The following is a 17,980-nucleotide window of genomic DNA, read 5'->3' as shown; positions in this document are numbered from 1 at the left end:
CTGAGGGGCGTGGCTTCTGGGAGGGGCGTGACTTGGTCAATGCTCCGCCTCCGGACACCCAGCGTGTGGCTCAAGGCTGAGGCCAGCAGAGGGCGACGCAGGGTCATTCCAGATGGCCGACGAGGCGGGAATAGCAACTGAAAGGTTTTCCTTCAGGTTAAGACCCAGGGAGAGTAGACAGAGCCTGTTTGCCATCTTCTGCGGCTGTGGCGACACAGAGCCGGGTAGCAGGGACGAGCCAGCATGAGGACGCAGAGGATATTAATGCTGGAGAAGGAATGTAAGGACCACCCCCTGCTGTGTGTCCAGTCCCAGCGCAGACCCCCTCTCTAGCATAATCGGTTTGGGGGTGTTGTGTTGTTTTTAAATCCTTCTTCCACAAACTACAACCTGATTTGGAGTATTCTAACTTCTGTTTCCCAAGACAGAAGAGCTTTTTCCACCCAAGAACTCTAGCACCAGGAAAGGGAAATCAAACTGAGCATTCACTCTGCAGAGAAGGAATGTTGATTCCAGGCCCCTTTCTGTTTCCCAAGCCATATCTGTTCTGCGGTCCTCGGAGTCCCACCCTTCCACTATCTGGCCTGTTGGATAGAAATCCTTTGATCTTTGATCTATCAGCGCTGTCAGATGGATGACTTTGGGCAAGGCCTAGTTTTGCCTGAAGGTAGACTGCCCACAACTCTCACCTGCTTCAACCTTCAGTTCTAAGTGACCATTTCTAGTGAAGTACAATTTCATTTATATTGCTTTTAAAAAGTTTTCTTCTCCCTTCTCGTTCTTAAAGTGTGAACAAAAACACTTGCACCTGTCCATTCCTTAACAGAGGAGAGCTAGCTTTCACAGACTGCCAACCTCGTGGAAATCACACTGTACTTACCAAATGGAAGTTTGCCTGGCTTTCCCTCGCATCTTCCAGCCTCCTGGGGTCACTGTGGCCTATGATATTTAAGAAGAAAAAAAAAATCCCTGCCTTGCTTGCCCTCCCACTTTCCGGAAGCTAATTCCCTTCCATATAATGAAGTTGGTGAGTGTTTATTTTTATAGCTGTGCTCTGTCACTCAAAACAATTCTATTTAGCAGGCCTTTACCAACATTTTAAGATAGCTTTACAAGGTTTAGTTCTTTCTGGTGTCTCTCCTTTTGGTCTGTGGTTGTGGAGGTATGATATGTTGTGAATTGTGGCAGACTTAGTATTTAAAGCACTAAGTAAAATGTGTGTTTCTGTAATTGTGCATGTGACATACATTTGTCTAATCATGTAGAAGGCACACTGTCAAGAGTGAAGTTTCAGGTCAGCTCTGGATAAAAGGTAATGGGAGGTTCACAGTTGTGACAGGTAGTACCACTCTGGTGTGGGTGCTGATAATTGGGCAGCCACATGTAGATGGGAAATCGGTCTTGTATTCAATTTTGCTGTGAACCTAAAGTTGTTAAAAAACATAGTCTGGTTCAGTTGAGTGTGGTGCTGGACACTTGTGGTTAGTCTTAGTTACTTGGGTTCAGTTGAGTGTGGTGCTGGACACTTGTGGTTAGTCTTAGTTACTCGGGACATTTGCAGCAGAATGAATGATTGAGCTCATGAGGTTAGGGCCAGCCTGAGTAACTCTGGAAGACTTGTCTGCAACAAAGAATCATTAAATGTATTTTTACAAAGAATAAAAAAAAAGTCCTTGTCTGGCATGCATAGAGCCCTGGGCTCTGTCTTCAGCACTACATAAAGCGGGGTACTTTAGTACATGACTTTAACCTAACACTTGGGATGTAGAAACAGTTGGGCCAGAAATTTAAGGTTACATATCAAGTTTGAGGCCAGCCTGGGCTAAAGGAGACTTTAACTCAGAAAGAAGAAAAAACAAAGAAAGAAGGAAAGAAAGAAAGAAAGAAGGAAGGAAGGAAGGAAGGAAGGAAGGAAGGAAGGAAGGAAGGAAGGAAAACAAGTAAGCAATTTCAACACCCTTGTTTCCTAAAAGCCCTGCTGGCCCCAGGAATTTTTCATACTAGCTCTCCTGTCTTTGGGTCATAGCTTCACTTCATCTTGGAATACTCTATTTATCTTCTCATTTCCCAAGTCTCAGATCTCTTTCCTTTTCTTGCAAATGCTTTGGGAAGCATCAGCCATTTTTTTTTCTTTATTATTAGAGTAATTGTGTTCTCAGTCTTTTAAAAAATAGTCCTAAAATTTATTGTAACTTATCTTGTAATCAAAAGATATAAATCATGGTATACCCCCATATCTTAGCATCCAAAAGATAAGAGGACCAGGAAATCCAGTCGGCTACTAACAAGTTTCAGGTCAGCCTGAGATGCATAATGGGACCCTGTCTCAAACAAATAATAAACAAATAAATAGACTTGTTGCCTATCATTATTATTTCTTTCCTTCTCAAATATATACCATCTTTTAACTCATTAAATACTTTGTGAGATAGCTGTGGCCTCTGTTGGTATATGAGGAAAAAAGGCTAATTTAGTATGTGTACTTAAGATTTTAATAAATCTCGGCACAGGTTCAAGATCTGCTTCAATGGTTTATGATCCTGAATGAAAGACATCCACACAGCTTTATATTTTAATATGCCTTAAACAGCACAATAGTTGGTCAATATCTTAACCTCCATGCTGTTACAATCTGCTTTTCTACCGGTAACTCTGAGTTACTACTGACTAATTTCTATGTTCCATCTCGGCTGCTCTCGCTGAAATTGAGCAACCCTCTGGGTCGCATTCTCTTGGGCCTTTTACATGGTGGCACTTCTCTCTCCTGCAAATTCTTGTTCTTCCATGGTGGCTCTCTTTTTCTCCCTCCTTCCTCATGGTGCCAAGCCTCGGAAACCCAAACCCTGCCTATGTCTCTGCCCTCAAGCTAACGCCGGCATCTATATTTACCAATCATAATTAATTGGAGGCAGGGCTGCTCAGTGTCTTACTTAAGACTCTCTTGTGAAAACAGTTTTGGGGATCCAAATTAGCATTTGAATACAAGCAGCATTAGACCAACCTACTACAAGTATGTAAATCTATTAAACATCATGGACAGAAAGGAAAGTTGGATGTACATCATTCTGGCTTTAAAACAGGGTGCTCTGCCTACATTACCAAACTATCAAATGGAAATTCTCAACTCAAAGACATAAAGAGGAAAAAATATATACTGGGATAGTTTTTACTTGAATATTTAAATGTCTTTTACTTTTCAAACTATTTTACATCAGCCAAGCAATAGTTTTCTAGTCATAAGAACACTACAAACCCAGTGATCATCAGACACTGAACATGGTTCATTCAAACTGGACATTCTGAAAACACTCCAAGCAGCTGGCATGTCCTCACAGTAATCTCTGATTCATTTTCTACTAAGCTCATATCTATGGACCTGTTATGTGTTTTTCTTCACACATACCAGTTTTGTAATAGAGTGGGATACCTCTGGGAACCTAAGTTCTGAATTTTAAGTGTTCTTCTTTGCTGTTGTTTTAGGTTGTTTTTCTTTTATAGGTGATCCTAATTCACTAAGAAAATTTTCCCCTGATAATAAATTAGTTACTTGAATAAACATAAAATGAGATCATGAAATTTTTATCATGCTATTATTATTATGAATATTAAACCCTTAGATTCACTACCAATTGAAAATCGACAGTTTCTACAGAATCAAATTCCACACAGTTACCATATATACCCTATCTCAACTTTTCGTGTTAAGATCATGGTCCATAAAGTGATGCATTTGTTAAAATTAGTAGCGAATTCTGGGTTCCATGCTTAATATTAGCGCTCACTTTTAGTTCAGTTCTGTATGTTTTGGACATATATATAATGATATGTATTTGGGGTTTGTCTGGTTCTTTATGGGTTCTTCTACCCTACTCCCCTCACTGGAGTATTTCCTATGATGAGAGGTTCCGTGAAAGGCTAGTTGTCATCAGCCTCAACATGTTTGGCAAGAACACTGTGTAAATGATGAGCTGTTCATTCTGCATCCTGTCAGGAACATGCCGTGCCAACTTCCTCGTGATTTCTGATGAGAAACTTGATCTGAGCAAAGGATTAGCTGATTATAAGCAGATGTACTAGTAAAGGGGAATTTTTAAATTTTCCTTTTGACCACTGAAAATCTCATTCTCCCAATAGCCTTTCACTTGAATTCTTGTATCCACTGACCAACTGTACATAGATAATTTACTATGACACTTTTCTAATTCTTCTGAAACAAGAACCTTTCATCTTTCTCTGATACTAAGGACTTGAACTTTTACATAGAGATTGTTATCATTTACAGTTGTTACTCCCATGGAGGTTCAATGTAAACTTGTCCACAGGGCTCTGACACAACCCCTTTTTCTTTGAACATGACCTTGCTTGCTGGAAGGACACATCTCAGGTTGTCCTTCTGCCTCAGGGTCTCTTTTTCTTAAACTCCTTTGATTTGATGAGGGGTGGTTTCTACTCTGTGCATTCTTCCTTAGATCTTGTAGCTTTAGCACAAGTTCGTAGCTCTGAGTCGAGTAGCTGCGTGGCCTGAGTATCCTTCATGGTGCCTAAAGGTCATGGCATTTATATGCATAGACAATTGCCTCAAGGACATACAGGATCTCTGATTTTAGCAGCTAAAAATGAAGTTGGAAGGAACTTAACAAACGGCTGTTCCTGAGTAGTGTCCTCTTGGGCCTCCCAGAACTGCCAGCACTGAAGGTTCATAGTCCTAAGGGCCCAAGAGCTTAAGTCTGAGGGGGGCCCTTGTGTGCCAATGTACAGATTACTACTAACCTTCAGCATGGAGGTTTCCTTCCTTGTGTGCCTCAGTTTTACTTAGCTGGTTCTATTGACAGATGGCTTTGAAAACAAAGACATCCTTTCATATATTACATTCTGATCACAGTTTCCCCTCTCCTTTTCCCCCAGCCTCTTCCCACCTCTTCTATCCTTATCCCTCATACCTCCTACCCCCTCATACCCTCAGAAAATAGCAGGCTTCTCAGGAACATCAACCAAACATGGCATAACAAGTTACAACTAAATCAAGCATATCCCATCATACCAAAGCTGGCTATTATAAATAAGGGTGCTATGAACATAGTGGAGCATATGTCTTTATTATATGTTGGAGCATCTTCTGGGTATATGCCCAGGAGTGCTATAGCTGGATCCTCAGGTAATGCTATGTCCAGTTTTCTGAGGTTTAAAAATACTAGTCCTTTTTAGTACTGTCAAACTAAACTATGTTTTATTGTTTTTAGCCAATATTTTTTAAGTGTAGTTTTAACTAGATTACTAATTGAAAGCAGTCACCTCTCCTTTCCTCAGTGTGAATACATGTAAATGTGTCACATAGTCCTTTCTGTTTTGAATAAACACATTTGAATTTACAGTCACTTGAAGATACATGGGGTTAATTAGTTGCATGGGCTTCATTGGTGCCCAGTGCCAGGACTCTTTATTTCCTAGCTTGGTTTTAGCCTACAGTGCTGAAGGGACTGAGAAGGTATTAATTCAAGATTTTACACTGAAAATCCAGACAGTATCTCTAAGAAATCTTTTAATATTTATTTTAAACCCATTATAACTCCTTCTACTTATATACAAAATTATCTTATGTTAGGCTGAGGATATAAATTAGTGACAGAACACAGGTCAATCATGTGTTACAAGGCTCCATCCCCAACACAAGAAAGGGAAGAGAAGGGAAGGGGAAGAGAGGAGAGGGAAGGGAAATGGAGGAAATTATAAAGAAAGGAAAAATAGAAGGGGAAACAGAGAAAGGAAAACACTAAGTTTTATTACAAATATTTGACCTTGAAGGAGCATGGTTATCTGCTGTGTACGTGGATGTTCTAAACGTGCTATTAAATCTAGAGCTTTTCTGTAAGCGAGGAAGTGCTTTCCCACTGAGCTTTGTCCTCAAACAGATGCTTCAGCTAATTAAGAAAGGATGATTTGCATTGAGCTGTACACCCTGGACCAAGCATTTGAACATGCTTTTAAGGCATTGAGGCACTATTCGACAGGAGATCTTCAATGCTTTCCAGAACACAAAAGTTACCTGTCTTTCATTAACTATGATCCTCACATCAGAAGCAAGTCCAGTTACTAGAGAGTGTTACCTATAGAGAAACCTGTCTCTAACTAGAAAAATGTGAACACTGTCCAGACTTCTATTGGAAGAAAGTCTTCATCAATTTCTGTCAAACAAAATGGAAAATCTGTTGGTACAACCTGCCTTTTTTCAGAAAAAGAAAGGAAAAGGCAGGAGGAGGCTCCAGCTGTCTGGCTACCTCCACAAATCTCTATGTTGTCTCAAGTCTTGTACTCAGAGGGTTAACAATAACACAGGCATCTTGCAGCTTACACACACACACACACACACACACACACACACACACACTTTTTACTGTACATTGAAAAAAGAAAAGGCAATCAAATGACTATGATATTCCAGAAGATAGCCAGAGTTCTGAAGCATCAGTTGAGGACAAGGGAGATGAGCAACATCCAGAGAAACTGACGTAAAGGTGTAGTAAGATTCTCTCCACTTCCTGGGGATAGCCTCTTCTATTCACAGTGTGTCCCGCCTGCTCAGGAAGCCAACAGGATGCAAACTACTGTGTATATGCCCACTACCATGAGCTAAGCTACTCCCGACTGCTAACGGGAGTCACTTTTTTCTTTTGCCCTCCTAGCAACAGAAAACTCCAAAGCAGGATTTTTCCAAAGCAAACAGCTGCCATCCAGAGAGGCACAGGTTCCATAGCATGGATTCAGCTGCCCTTGAATCAAACGTATTATGGAAAGATGTCATATTACACATTTGCAGACTTTTGTTCTTGTTGTGACAACATTTTAGCTTGTGTTTATATTTTATCAATGTTAAAGTAGGCCAGGAGGACTTCAAATGTTGAAGAAGGATGTTTCTATGCAGATACTCTGCCATTTTGGAAATGAAGGACATCGTGGACTCTCACAAGAAATACTGGGTCTGGGGAACATGCACTGAAAAGGAAAGCCTCAGTTAACAGCTACTGTATTTGTAATTTTATTTCAGACAATTTTAAGTATAGATTAGATATCCTTGTGCTTACTATTTGCTATGCAAACTTTCTTCCTATGTTTTATTAGTTTGAATGGTTTTATGGATTTTTTAAAAACATAGCATTGCTAGGCTTACCACATGGTATAACAGATGTGCTAAATATAGAACTTGGATATTGATATAAATGCTTTCTGTCCTGTACTCAGATAAAAAAAAAATAACCCTTAACATAGTTTTTAGGTTCATAAAACATTATCCACAGCTTATGCAGAAATGTGTGTCCATGGCTTTTAGAACTACAATGGATTTTTTCTATTTATTTATTTATTTTTCTTTTATTTTATTGGATATTTTATTTATTTACATTTCAAATGTTATCCCCTTTCCAAGTTTCTTTTTTATAATATCCACTATAATAAATACTGGATGATATCTCAATGTAATTTTAATTGGCATTTTTTGGTTATGGGTGGTATTTTCTCTATGTCTCTACTAACCATTTGTATTCCTTTTGAAGAATACATATTCATATCTTTTGCCCATTTTTATGCAATAATATCTGTTCTCTTCTTATTAGTTTGAGTTCATTGATTTGAGTTCATTGATTTTTGCTGTTGCTTTTGTTGTTGTTCCATTTTCTGAATCATTCTAAAATGCAAGACTGACATCAGATTGACACCAAACCTAGCTCAGCCTCCCAATAATATAATACTGGTATTATATGTGTGAGCCATCTTGCCTAGCTGTATATTTTAGATATTGGTTCTTTACCTACTTCAAAGGTTGAAAATGCAAGCTTCCCATCTGGGTTGTTTCTTTGCTATATCTTCTGTAAGGGGAACTTTTCTGTTCTACACAGTCCCATCTGCCTGTCTTGCTTCCAGTGTTTGGGAAAGCTCTGCATAGAACACTCCTAGCTTTAGTTTGTAGCTTTAGATCATATCAGTAAGTCTTCAATTTATTTTGAGTTGATTCTTGAAAATAAAGGTTCATTTTCATTCTTCTCTATTTTGATGGTTAATTTTGATTGTCCATTTGATTGGGTTAAGAAAGGCCTAAAGAGTTAACTTAACCTATCATTCCAGTTCTTTGGTAGGCTGTGGTAGGAGGCCAGTTAGTTTTAACTGTCAAGTAAAGGCACCCCCTTAATTTTTATCATCATAACCCACATAAACTAGTGCTTTATCGTAGCTAAAAGTATCACTTTCTAATATTAATCAATACTAAATATATAATATAAATTGATGTTTGCTGAATTTTCAGTAGGGAGGTCTGGTTTATAAAAGTGATACATTAAAAGAGACAATTATATGAGCAAGACAGGATGATATAAAGGATGATATAAAGTATTTAAATGGTTATAATGAAAACCATCATTTTACAGGAAAAATTAAATATGTCACTGACAATTGTCCTGATTCTCTAGATGGTAAAATTCAAGATTCAATTGTAGTCATAAGGATCCTAGTCAAAAAGATGAGTGCAGAACCAAGTTGTGTATAATTGTTTTTGTCACATGATTAAATATACACCGTTGACTCCGTGTGTTGAGGTCATCCAGAGCTGTAGGAAAGCACTCCTTGAAGCAACTTAATATAACCAATTGCTTGTAATATACAATAATTGACTTCATATGCTGAGGTCCCACGGAGATGTAGGAAGAGATTCCTTTTCTCCACTAAGTCAAATAATAAAACATCAGGGAAAAACAAGGTCTTACTGCCCGGCCACGTTTTACTGAAAGCAGACACGCACAGGCAAGCGTGCTAAGAGTCAGACTCCCAGTGAGGCATGCCCTCAAATATAGTATCTCAGTTGATCTGACAGAGACAAAATTACTTTATCTCTAGAGATGGCATAAGTTCCTTTCCTCCTTCAGAACTGGCTGGTTTATACTTTCACGAGGACTTGAATAATCTAGGCAAAGACAGGAAAACATGTTGATTCATCTCGTAACCCCACAGGCAGTTTGGAAGTCTTATGGAACAGTTCTTGCCAGTGGGAGAATGCATATCAAGTCTTTTCCTGGGCGCAAGGGGAGAAGAAGCAGAAGCCAACCATCTTAATTTTTAAGTGAAAAATACATTAATCCACCTAGACCCTCTTTTCCCTGTCTATTTACCTGCCCAAGGCCTGTGTATTTCAGTCCCCCATTCTCCCCTCTCATAGGTTGCTTTAGCTGCTGTTAGGGAAGAAGTTCTATGGCAGCTTTCTGCATCAATAATCAAGATGTCCGCAGGCAGGCTGATTTAAGGGGTAAAAGGTTGAGACAAGGGATACAGGATGAAGGACAGTCATTTAATAGAGGCATGCCCTCTTTGGATAGTTCTAATACTAGATATAACATCTATAAAATACATGAAATAAGAATAGCAGTCCTACCAAAAGGATAATCCAGTGAATTATACATCCCATCTCATCCCATTCTCCCACTGGCAAGAACTGTTCCATAAGACTTCCAAACTGCCTGTGGGGTTACGAGATGAATCAACATGTTTTCCTGTCTTTGCCTAGATTATTCAAGTCCTCGTGAAAGTATAAACCAGCCAGTTCTGAAGGAGGAAAGGAACTTATGCCATCTCTAGAGATAAAGTAATTTTGTCTCTGTCAGATCAACTGAGATACTATATTTGAGGGCATGCCTCACTGGGAGTCTGACTCTTAGCACAGAGGAATGTGAAGACAGCCAACCAAAATATGGTTGATACTCAGTGTTATTGGCATTATCACCCTTTTCTGCAGATGTATTTTATGGTCTGGTCTGGTTTAGGAGTTTGAGGGGTTTTTCATCTGCCATATCAACTTTGAAGATTGGGTTTTCCCCACCTCAACCTCATGGAGAACACTGAGGGATAAGGTAAAAACATTTTTTTCTACATCTAGATTGACAGTTTTGCTTGTCATATCAAAGTATAATGGCAATGAGTCATCAGTTGCATCAGACTCCCACAGGGGAGCATATGCCTAAAAACTTCACAAAATAATTTAGTTAAAGCAACTGTCTCATTAGCAATGCCCTTCCAGCAATAGATGTCCCTGACCATAAAGGGAAATAACACCTGGTGGACGTTAACTCAATGGGCAAAACCAATCAGGATTCTGTTCTTATAGAAAACACAAAAATATATCAGCATCAAATTGACAATCTGAAAGAAATGTAAACCATTAACTTTTGGGTTTGTTTGTTTCTGATTGTGTCCCATAGTTGGTAAATATATTCTTAGATTTGGTCTCAGGGTTGAAGAAGTTGGTCCTGGTTTTCTAAGCTGTATATAGGCTCTGTAGTATAGAATAAAGCAAGAGTCAAGATGTTCTATATCTTGGAAAAATTTCCTTATCAAGGAGAAAATATTATGTCTATATAATATCACATATGGATTTAAGACTGGAGGTGTGTGATCCATTGAACTGGAAAGATTGCGATCATTTTAATTTATATTTATACTTTCCTGTTGAGTGCTGAAGATCATGGAGTTGGCTAAAATTAATAATTTTTAGTTTTTCTGTCAGGGCTAGTAGAGAATCGTTTCTTCAGAGGTCACTTACTCTGGAAAGAAGCTCTGGCTCCTCTAGACCTTCTGTACCAGTGCTGTATCTAAGTGAGGATAAGTCAAAGGCTTTGCTTGACCACGGCTTTTCCTGGAAGCATGGAAGAAGTTTTGCATCTGTGTACACTTTGCAAAATGGACTTTGGCTAGAGTTCACCTAGTACACAATCTCCATGACTTCCCTGAACAAAGAACAGGTTGTTTATCAGGTCTAAAGGACATTTTGAAGATGCTTCACAGTTGTCTGGGACTTAGTTCATGTTTGAAGGCAAGGAACAAAATACTTTCCCCTTTAGTCCCTTGACCACATTAATATAGACTGCCAAGTATGTTTATTCAACACCCATAAGGTCAGTTATATCAACTTGGTACTTTAAACTACTGTACAATATTTAAATAAAGCTCAGGCAGAAATCAAACACTTAAATAAAACTCGATTAGACATAAATCTTTGCTCTTTTAAGTCAGTGGTTATGTTACCAAAGCAGATAAAGTAAGATAGAGATTTAAGATGAGTATGTTTGACTTAATCATATCTGTATCATCTCTTAAACCTCATCTCTTATCTACCTTACATAACTTACTCAGATATTTTATGGCTTGTTTTAGGCTTTTTAGGGTTTTTTTTTTATTTTACTTTGTTTTTTTGTTTTTGTTTTTGTTTTTGTTTTGTTTTGTTTTGTTTTTTACATTGTAGCTAAACATTCATATATCTTTTTTGTTTTATGTTGGATTTTGGTGTTTTGTTTTGAGTCTCAATATGTATCTCTGGCTGTCCTGGAATTCACTATGTAGACTAGGGTGGCCTAGAATTCCTAGAGATTGACCTGCCTTCTGAGTGCTGGGATTAATGGTGTATGCCTCCATGTTGAGCCTACAATCATTTATCTTATATCCATTATATACAAATCCTTTAAAAATACTTTGGCTTTTACATTCTTTTAACATTTTTCCTTACCACTTCCTACTTTTCATTTTCAAAAATTTCTCTAAAAAGAAATTGTATCCATTTTACATACATGGTACTTGCTGTGGTAAATTACATATATAGTATCCACTCTGCTAAACTGCATACATGGTACTCACTGATAAATTTATACATGGCACCCACTCTGGTAAATTGAATATGGAGCACTCAACTATGGCAAATTAAAAAGATTGCCTATGTGCACATTTTAAGATAGCAAGCATTTATTGTTGCAAGTCTCTAGTAAACTTTTCCACTTGCACTTTGCATGAGCCCCACCCCCATGTCCTAGCCCTACCCACAACCATGCCAGGGTCTTACAAATGCTAATAGTTAGAAAAACTAACTTTACATTCTAGTGAAAGCCTGTCACATTATCAGAATTACCTTGAAGAGAGGGAGTATTCTCTCCAAAGAAGAAGAAACAGAAAACACACACACACACACACACACACACACATTTTAAGTCTAAAGTAGACAACCAAATCCTAAAAAGAAGTGTGGGCTCAACGCAGGCTGGCTGACTCCATTAAAGGAAGGATTGCTGGTAAATAGAAAAAAGTCTAAAATTAGCTTTATGAAGCAGGTTTTTGTCAGCCGGGTAGAGACACAACATCTCTCATCTGTTCCTACACCCAAGTACCTCCAGCAAATGGAGCCTATAGTTCCTTATTAGCACACACTGGTAAGGCAATGCATTTGGGCATTTTATCTATCGTAAAGTTTTCTGGTTCCTCACCTCTGTAACATGCATTAACCACCTTAGGATTCCTTTTATGTCCTGTTTACACTGTTTTGATCTCTTTTTGAGACCAGAATGAGGATTGAGAGGGGCTCTTGGACTTGCCTGTCATTATCCCATGGGATTCCTGTGATCTAATTTCCCCACTGCTAAGCTCTTTTGCCCTTTATTTTGTAGTTTATAGACCATCGAGTGATCCATCATACCCATACTTCTCATTTTGAGTGAGTGGGTGTCTGAGAGAGAAAAGCAGCAGATGCATTCAGCAGATATAAGGAAGCCCCATTAATTGGCATTTTTGGTTGAGAGATGTGTAGGCAGAGTCCTGTCTTCTCCATGGATGGGCAGTCCATTAGCTGCTTTTACTCTAACCATCTTTATGAGTTAGACAAGAATTAAACAACAATAACTTCTATTGGAACAGTTACCCCCCAGCTGTTCTTAAGGGTACACATGACTTTGCTCTTGGGCTGTTTTCTTGTTCCCTGTCTTCCTTGTTACACAGTTGGGGGAGGGGTAGCCTGACCCAGGGAAGGGGTGCTAGAAGACGAACATGTTTCATTGTGAAGTGGGACAGCCAAATCTCATATCCAGAGTCAGATTATCAGTGAGTCCAAACAGTGTATGAAAGTTTACCAATATGAAATCCACTTCAAAGTATCTATTCCACTGTAAACTGTGAATACCAAATGTTGCTTTTGCAGGTATCATTTCCTACATTAGTTCCTTTTAACCTTTTCTGTGTGGGACATATCAAAGTACAGTAAAACTAATGCTTGAGAGATAGAACTCTTTCTCTTCTCACAAAGCATACACAGTAGCTTAACAACCAACTATTTATGGTAAAGTTGACTAACCTCTCCTCTCATACAGAGAGGAGTGGGACTCCTACATATCTCACAAAGTAGCCTAAACACGTGATAGCTAGTAAGAAAGTACCTGCCTTAAGCTTTGAGAGCGCTCAGCAGGATAAGAGGACAGGAAAGGTTTATATTGCTCCAGGTAAAATAGAAAGGGGTTGTTCCTATGCTTTACGGTCTTCCCAATCTCATGTCTGTTCTCTTCATCAGTCAGTCCATATTTTATTTTAATTAAGACAGCAAGCAGACTAGTCAAGATACCAGCAAAGTGACATGGTGGCCTCCATCTTGATTGAAGTCACTATTTATGATGGTAACACAAACATCTGCCATCTACTTTCTGCCTATGGTGAGCTCAACTGCATGAAAAAATGAGTCAATTTTTCCACTGGAACCTGATCGTGGGGATCCAATAATCTCACACTAAATTTGATCACTTACTTTACTGTTTTAAATAAGTGCCAGACCTCAACCCAAAGGAGAGTCTGTAGGTAGCTTTTGGAGTGGCTAGAATCAGTGTGTCTTTCCTCCCAGATGGCTTCTAGAAAGGGATTGAAAGAAGGAATTTTATCTGCAATATCTACTGCATCAACGCTCAGCACAGCAGCATTCTGGAAATTCATAAGCACATTATATATCCTTAAAACTTCCAGAGAGGTGTTAGAATTATGCCAAACATACTGCTAGTGTCTTTAAACTTCTTCCTAATTATAATGACTCCCACTGTAAATTGTAGAACTAACATGAATCCAATGGTATTTAGCTTGGCACTCAAGATGGCTCCTTACCCTTAAACTCTGAACCTTCGTCCAGTAATTTAAATGGGATAAAGAGCATCAATCCGTTCTTCCAAATGCCTATTTAAATCCTCTTGTATATTCAATACATTAGTAACACATTTTGTTAAATGATTAACAAAAGTAGCTATCTTAACTTTTTGTGTCACAGCAATTGCAGAAGCAGTGATGCTATCAATTTTTAAAGCTGTTATACCAGCAATAATCAAGCCCACTACCCTCTTGCTTCTGCTTAAAGCCTGACTCATTTCTTGCAAGTTCTTTTTAAAATACCAAGGTTCTGTGATACTCAGGGCACTTAAACAAAAGTTGGTTGATAGACCCCTGTAACTGACATGCAGGATGTCAAAACACAAACACAATTAGAAGGTGTACAATCAATGCAACTTACATTAAATACGGTAGAAGAAATAAAAGTAATTTTAATTTGACAATTAAAAGAGCCTTAACACATGTGCTAACACCTGTTTGAAATCCAGATCCTGCCCCAACTTTATCTCTTGATAACATAACATCATAGAGAACTGCAGCTAATTTCCATATATGTCTCTAAAAATGTCCAGAACCAGACTTCCAAATGAAGACTGTTATTTCCAATATTGGATTGATTTGTAGACCAGTCCATGAATGAGTCTGAATAACTGGTCACATTTAAGAACAATATAAGAGTCATTATTACTTCTCTTTTTGATTCTCTGTTCCACAAAGTCTAAAACCTTGAGGCAAGGCAGCTTGTCCCATAAGGAGTATAGGTAAGCAATGGTGGGTTGGGAACATATGTCCAATACAGTTTCCCAGTCACCATTGTTAGGGCACTTAGCAAGCTCACAGGTCAGCATCATTTTTTTTGTCCTGGCATCAGCATGTCTCACCTGTCACTGGGGCAGCCACTAGTATTTCTATTTTGGTCAAGCTTCACAAATGGTATATATAGCTTGATCGGGCTAGCCCTGTTTGTCTTGGGAATACTTTTATTCCTGCCCATTGTGTTAAAGACAAGCTTTAACAACATCAACATGTTGGCAGCCAAAGTACATGGCCTGAAACTGAAAATGGACCTCCAGACAGAGTTATTAAATTAACAGGCTGGCATTCCAAGGACAGGTAAGATTCTGCATAGAGTCTTACCAACCTAAGACAGAAGTGCATTGCTTTTGATAATGTATATTCCATGACAGGTAAGGAAGGCATTCTTATCAGAATGACCTAAGACAAGCTCAGTCTTGTTAATGATATAAAAAAGAGAGAGAGGCGGAGAGTCTTTGGGGCTGCTTGGCAAGAATCTGACATGGGCCAAGGACAAGGAAATGGGCTGCTTGGCAGAAATATGACATTGGCCAAGTACAAGGAAGTAGGCTTCAGGCAGGAATCCGACATTAGGCTAGAACAAAGAAGTAATTTCAGGTAGGAACCTAAATCTTAGGCTAGAACAAAGGAGCAATTTCAGGCAGGAATCTAAATATTAGGCTAGAACAAGGAAGTGGGCTTCAGGCATGAAAATGACTTTGGGTTCGGACAGGGAAGTTGGCTCAGATATTTTAGTCATCCTGATAAGCCTTTAGAAACAGTGATCACAGGAGTGTTCACATAATTGGGTTTAATGCTTTGCTTGTTCGTTGACTATGTATTGCTAGTGTTAGTATTCTGTCTAAACTCCACCTCTACAGTTACCTGGCAACAACCAGGTATGCTCCTCCCCATAGTTACCTGGCAGCCATTATAAAGGTAACTATATAAGGGGCTGCTTGCCCCTTCCTCACTCTCTTAATCTCTTACTCTCTTACCCTCTCTCTCTCTTACTCTCTTGCCTCTCTGTCCCCTCCCCCCCTTCCTCTCTCTCCACATGGTCATGGCTGGCCTCTACTTCTCTACTGTTGCTTCTCTGCTTCTCTCTCTTTCTCTCTCTCTCTCTCTCTCTCTCTCTCTCTCTCTCTCTCTCTCTCTCTGTCTCTGCCTCTACTACCCTCCTGGCTCCCCTCCCCATGCCCTCAATAAACTCTATCCTATACTATACCGGTGTGTGGCTGGTCCCTCACAGGAAGAGATGCCTCTACATGGGCCCGCTGAGACATCCCCTTCCCCATACCTCTCCACACACTCACAGAACATACTCTCTTTATCTCTTTATCTTTTTATAAACACTTCAGCTAGACCTTCAACCTAGAACTGACCTTAATACTTGCATGTAATTAAAATGCTATAAAAGCAAAAAGGAGGGGGGGATGGGATGGGGGTTCTATAGGGAGGGGAAATTCAGAAAGGGGATGACATCTGAAATGTAAATAAATAAAATATCCAATAAAGAAATTTTTAAAAAAGAAAGAAGGAATTTAACTACCATTCAATTTTTTATGTTAAAACAACAGTGAGCCAGTCTCCCAGGGTTCCAGAGGGTTGGGAGAAGGATGGGAGGAGCAGGTGTTTTGAAAGAAACCAAAGGTCGTCTGTCCCCAGGCTGAGAGTAGCTTCACATATTTCCCTAAAGAATGTGGCCTAGGCTACTTCAGACAGTTTTCTCACTCAGTTTCCTAAGAAAATGGGCACATTTCTTCCTTTGTTCCTTGATTTGCATGGAGCAGAGACGTCTTAGAACCTTTTCTTGGGTCAGGTTTCACCATGAGCTATTGAGTACACTGTTGTAAGCAAGATTTTAGGTCAGTAAGACAAATAGTTTTTGTTTGTTTTCTTTTGTTATTACTGGCTTTGTCTCTGTTCTTTGTTTGCCCAGTGACTTAACTTGCTTAAATAGTATCTTAGATCCCCTGTTACCCACTTAATGGTCTCTTTTATTTTTGACTCAAATAGGTTCGATGGAAATGGAGAAGAAACGTAGAGATAATTATAATTCCAAAGCTCAAAGTGCAAGATTCAATCTCAACTGGGGTAAAATGCATGATGACTGCATCCAATTGTCAGTGATTAACTCCAGAATTGAGTGGTCACAACCCTGAGGTCTGGCTACCTGCTTGTTCAGAGTAGCTAAGGGGGCCTTTCCTTTCTAGCCTTTCAAAGAAAGAAGGAGAAACAAAAATGTCAACCTCGGGAGTTCAGCCCCACCCACTACCATTCCAGTATGCTGGAAAGACCTTGGACACACTCCCGGCTCTCTTCACAGTTTGGCTTAGCAAGCACAGGCCTTGATGACATCTCATGATAAGCTCCAAAATTGAAACCATCACGGTGATTCATCCAGGGTTACGGGAACAGATTCATTTTCTCAGCTGATTGAAAGAAGGAGAAAACAGGAAATGCAAGGGTTTAAGTGCTCGGCCAAGTTTTGGTGGAAGCAGAAGATGTTTCTGCTTCCTGGACGAGCTGTTTGTGCCTCAGGGTGCACTAAGCTTCCTTTGTGCTGCGCTGTGAGTCCTCACAGCAATTGCAGGTCACCAGATGGGAGGAACACAGTGTCCGTTTCATACTGGCTATTTTTTTCTCAGTGGAGTTGGTTCTTATTTATTCTCCTGACACTTCAAGTCAAAAGTAGCTGTAGGTGACCTGTCATTTTTGGAGATCTAATGGGTTTGCTTGTCCTGGCAGTTTCCCTTTCCTATTGCTCCATACTTGGTTGCCATAGTAATATATTTTGGATAACGGCATGTGTCACTCCCTCTCTTACGTTCACTTAGAGCTCTAGGTTTCTTGTTATCTCTCACTGATTTTAGCCACCGGACTAATATAAACCATTCACAGCACCAAGCAATGTGTGGGAGTTGTTGATTTTTATTTGAGTCAATGGAACAGTAAGTGGAAGCTTTGCTATTCCTCGGGCATTTCTGTTTGACCATGTGCGTCATCCTGCCCTCAATGAGACTGGTGAATTTGTTTCCTTGTGCTCTTTTAAGTAAAATAAAGCAGACGACTAGCTGAAAGAACAATTTGAAAAACTGAGTCAGGAGATGAATCCTGCCTGTCACAGGCTGTTTGGAGTCAGCCCACAGGAAGCTCAGTAAGTCACACTGAGTTCGTTCTGTTTGGTTTGTAATTTCTTGCATGTAGGCAAGATGTTTTCTATGAGTTAATTCATACTGCATGTTTA

General features: G+C 39.3%; 1 long non-coding RNA gene across 2 annotated transcripts; it reads left to right on the top strand.

The window, feature by feature from the left end:
• The first annotated feature begins 40 nt into the window (after positions 1–40).
• On the top strand, positions 41–17,640 carry LOC143441941 (uncharacterized). Of its 2 annotated transcripts, none has more exons than XR_013109703.1 (2): positions 41–1,027; positions 16,750–17,640. It is a non-coding gene; the product is annotated as an uncharacterized LOC143441941 (long non-coding RNA). The 2 variants fall into 2 exon arrangements; XR_013109704.1 differs by having other exon boundaries at positions 51–280.
• The last annotated feature ends 340 nt before the right edge of the window (positions 17,641–17,980 follow it).

This window comes from Arvicanthis niloticus, chromosome 4, assembly GCF_011762505.2.
Source record: "Arvicanthis niloticus isolate mArvNil1 chromosome 4, mArvNil1.pat.X, whole genome shotgun sequence".
Lineage (NCBI taxonomy): Eukaryota > Metazoa > Chordata > Mammalia > Rodentia > Muridae > Arvicanthis > Arvicanthis niloticus.
Note: the sequence above shows the minus strand (reverse complement) of the source record. Positions and strands in the feature narration are given on the sequence as shown.